This window comes from Eptatretus burgeri, chromosome 1 (genome assembly GCF_056783735.1).
Source record: "Eptatretus burgeri isolate ZD-2024b chromosome 1, Ebu_testis_v1, whole genome shotgun sequence".
In the NCBI taxonomy this organism is placed as follows: Eukaryota; Metazoa; Chordata; class Myxini; order Myxiniformes; family Myxinidae; genus Eptatretus; species Eptatretus burgeri.
Genome location: NC_140961.1, coordinates 106,657,805 through 106,662,393, shown reverse-complemented (window position 1 = coordinate 106,662,393; position 4,589 = coordinate 106,657,805). Strand labels below are relative to the sequence as shown.

General features: G+C 44.7%; 1 pseudogene; it reads left to right on the top strand.

Annotated features, from left to right (window-relative positions):
• The first annotated feature begins 1,878 nt into the window (after positions 1 to 1,878).
• Positions 1,879 to 3,408, top strand: LOC147035134 (uncharacterized; annotated as a pseudogene).
• The last annotated feature ends 1,181 nt before the right edge of the window (positions 3,409 to 4,589 follow it).

Below are 4,589 nucleotides of genomic sequence, written 5' to 3'. Positions count from 1 at the left end.
ATATTTCACAAAGGACGGTGGCATTCATGTTTGCCGACATCCTCGTCACCTAAACCATGCGTTGATCTGTCCACATCACAGAACGCCAACAACCGAGGAGCTAAATCATCATTTTGCTGTTGCGAAATACTTCTCTAAGCTTGATGCCAAGTCTGGATACTCGGCTGTGAAACTTGATGCTGATAGCATCTGCAACATTTCCGACACCATCAAGCTGATACTGTTTCCAGCATCTTCCATTCGGTTCCTCCATTTGCCAGGACATTTTCCAGCTCGAGATGGATCATATACTGAGGAACAGTAAAGGTGCTGTGAATATTACAGATGATATTGCTGTGTGCAGGGCCACGGAAGAGGAACACGAACACGATCGGAACCTACATGAGCTACTGCTTACTACGCAACGTGAAGGACTCGTGTTCAATTCCGCTGTGTTTCATTAAGTGGAACAGTATTGCATTCTTCAGGAATGTGTATGGTACTCAGGGGATCCAGCCATATCCTCAGCAGGTCAAGGACCTTCGGTCTATTCTCCCACCTTCGTCCAAATCTGACCTCCAGCACTTTGTTGATCTGATGATGTATCTTGCATGCTATGTGTTAACTTCAGCACAAAGGCAGCACCACTTGAAGAGCTACTCAAACAACATGCCAATTTCAGGTGCGAATCTCATCATCAGAAGACATTTGATGACCTTAAGACATGTTTCTGAGTGCTCACTTCTTCATTACTACCCGCCGGATGAGAAGACATTTGACGACCTTAAGACTGAGGTTTCTGAGCGCTCACTTCTTAATTACTACCGGTCGGGTGTACCTCCAGTGTAATGCAAGTACTCATGGCCTTGGCGACGTCATGCTCCAGGCTCATGGCAATCAGTTACAACCCATTGCTTTTGCTGGCAAGACCCTTTCTGACAAGATCAACCCAAACATCAGTCCATGACAGTGCGACATCATGGGCTTTCCCTCACTGAAGGGCACGTCGACGTCCTCCAGGATTCTGCATGCAGTATCACTTTACTTCCGATCACGTTGATCATATTGCCATCACCACGAATCAATCGATGTGTGATTTCCAATTCACTCTTCCACTTCATAGACTAGTATTATTTCTCAAAAAGAGCCCTGTATAAGGCTCCAGAAGCATTTTTTAGTAAAAGTTGGGAACATGACTTTTTAACATAATTAAGGTGTGCTGAATTTGACTAGCCCTGTTCCCAAGCTGAATTTTGAGTTTTTGACCATCTAATTAGCATAAACAAAATAGCTGCCAAATTGACAATTTTGGGCACTTTCTTGGGACAAGCACTACTATACCAGCACAATGCTTATCTATTTTACTTGTGAACAACTGTTAAGTTGTTAAGTTAACTGTTAAGTTGTTAAGGGCTTGTGTAGGCCTATACTAATGATTAATTGTTGTTTGCAGGCTACAATGGATCCCGTGATTAGCTTGAAGAGGCCGTCACCTGTAGACTACAGCCTGTGCATTTTCTGCCAAACACATAAAACCAGAAAAAACCTGAGTGAAGCAACTGAACATGGAATCACAACGCTCAGGGATGCAGCCTGTAGCAGAAGGAAGCTGAGAGACTCCAAAAATATAGATTTAATTGATCGTCTTGAGAATGCATTCGATTCTGCCACAGCGTATCTCTTGTGTGGCACAGAATGTGCAATGCCCACTTCATGGACAAGAGTAAAATAGAACGTCTTCAGAGGACTCAGACAGAGTATTCAACAGAGGGAGCAGGTTGCAGTTCAGGTGTTCCAGGTGGTAACAGGCGTTCATTGTGAAAAGGTGTGCAGCCAGTCAACTGGAGCCTTTGTATTTTCTGTCGAACTGCAAATACGAAGGCACGACTGATCTCCGTCATGAATAAGCAAACGAGTGATCAAATAATTCAAGCCTCACATCTTGACTACAAAGTTGGCCTTCGACTGGCAGGAGTGATTGACCTAATTGCAGCTGAAGCCAAATATCATCTCCCTTGTCTTAGCATATTTAACAGGTCTACCTCCAAAACAAAGCAGGAGTCAGCAAATACAGACCTTGCTATGATATGGCTTTGCCAAGAGCTCCATCAATCAGCTGACAAAGGACATGTGATTCTTCTGGATGATATATGGGAAAGGTATAAGGAGCTCACTGAGGAATCTTCAACCATGATTCAGCCATCCTATCAAAGCAGAAGAGGAACATTCAAGGAAAAGTTGCAGTCACAGCTTGGGGACGTTTTCAATTTCTTTCAACGTCTTGACAGTTGTATATCAGAACGAAAACCCCTATTGATTCCCACCAAGTACCAGCCAACAGCAGTTTTGCAGATGAAAGCAGACACAAAGGAGAGTGAGGAAAAGTTAGCCTTTCCTAAGTATGAGCCCCACGATGACATTTTCCTTTCACTTGTTCATGTAGCTATGAAAGTCCATGGAGACACGATGGAAACTCCAGGACACAAAGGGTTCTCTGTCAGTGAAGAAGATGCTATAACATGCATTCCCGAGACTACATATGTTACTGAGACTGATCGTCGGTGGACAGGCATCCCTTGAAGATGATAGCCCTGGGAACAAGGAAGACCATATCCGGAGCAGAGTTCTGAATGTGGCACAAGATCTTGTCTACTGCGTCAGTGGTGGCAAAAAAGGACTCCAAAACATGTTGGTCTTACAAGTTCTCTTCATCAAGCTACGCGGTCAAAAGACCAAGTACGATTGTTCAACAAGGCAGGGTATTGCCTGAGTTACGAACAGGTGTTGCAAGTGGACACTTCCTTGGCTGAGAGCACTCTCAAATCATTGGACAAAGCAACTGGTTCCTTCATTTCACCAAACATTGAGGAAAATAAATTCATCCACCACACCTGTGATAACATTAACATCCTTGATGAAACACTTGATGGAAAGAATACCTTCCATGCAACTCAAATGGCAGCATGGCAACGAGGCCAAACAACTGATGCTTCTCTTCAAAATCTCGAGATATCCACAAGACACACTTTGATTGTGCCAAATGGCCTGGAGGAGCTGCATCCTGTCAGTATAACTCGTGGAAAATGCAAGCCAGTATTCACAGCACCCGTCGACGAAGCCTGCTTCAGCAAATCAGAGGACCATGAGTATGCAAGACAAGCAAAAGTTACAGACCTAGCTTTCTTCTTGCGCCGTCAAAATTCAGAGATAAAACCTTCTTGGACACTATTCAATCAGTCATTGCCATCAGAGGAACCAGAACAGACAGCAGTAGGATATTTGCCTTTAATCCTTGCTCCCGCTCATGAGTTGGATTCTTTGAATACCGCCATGAAGAGATGCATGGCAATATCTTCACATTTTGGACAGGAGCATACAGTCCTCACAGTCGACCAAGCGCTGTACTGCAGACTTATGGAGCTAAAGTGATCTCTTCCGAATACCAGGATAAGTTAGTACCTCGCCGAGGTGGCCTTCATGTATCAATAAACTTCTTCAAGGCCATAGATCATCATATGAATGGTTCCGGACAAGCTGAAGTGTGGGTGGAGAGTGGACTGTTCAGGCAAGGCACTGTAGAACTTGTTCTGGCAGGAAAGCCATACAACAAAGCTATGAGGGCACACAAACTGACTTTGCAAGCTCTGTGGCGTCTCCTGATGCCAAGCCTTCTCTCCTATGTTGCAGCGGCGGACGAGGACTGCCATGCTTGCATTTTCAGGATGGCTTCTGATGACGACCCGCAGAAGATTCCAGAACTGATAACATTTCTGCATCAGGAATAGTTCAGCAAGATCCTGGATGATTTTGTTGAGAGTAGATCTGATGATGTGAACTTCAGCTTCTGGTGGCAATATATGGACATGGTCGCTATACTTCTGCAATACACTCGAGCTAAGCGTGATGGCATCTGGGATCTCCATCTTCACTCTTTCAGTCTGATGTTGCCCTACTTCAAGCAGTATGACCAACTGAACTATGCACGATGGGGTCCAGTGTATCTAGTGGAGATGCATCAGCTTCCAGAACCTGTTTTAACAAAGTTCCACAGAGGCAATTTTGTAGTCAAGAGATCTGCCCACAAGTTCAGCCAAGTAGATCCTGACCAGGCCATGGAATGGATAAATGGCACAGGCAAGAAAGGAGGTGGTATCATTGGTATCACCAAGACGACATCAGCTCTGTGTAGGTGGACACTCTCCTTTAACCTGAGATCTCACACAGCAGAGCAAACCCATGGAATGTACAGTCTCCACCGTGGGAGTACAGACCTTCACAACGAAGCAACCAAATCACGACGAACGAGAGACGATGATGACGAGAATTCTTTACTTCCCACTTTCCAGGGATTCAGTGTGTTCTCATCTGTATCACATCCAGGTATGTTGCAAATCCTTGCTACGAAAGACCTAGCAACAGAGTCAATTCAAGAATCACTACTACGTGCCAAGGAGCTTGGACAAGAAGAAGTCAAGAAATTTGTTCAGGACAGGTTGATCGTGGCTGAGCAATGTGATAAGCCGCATGTTTCAATCCATGACCATCTGCGTAGGAATAACGCCCCAACATTTGCCACTTTATACGAAGTGGATAAACACACAAAGGACAAA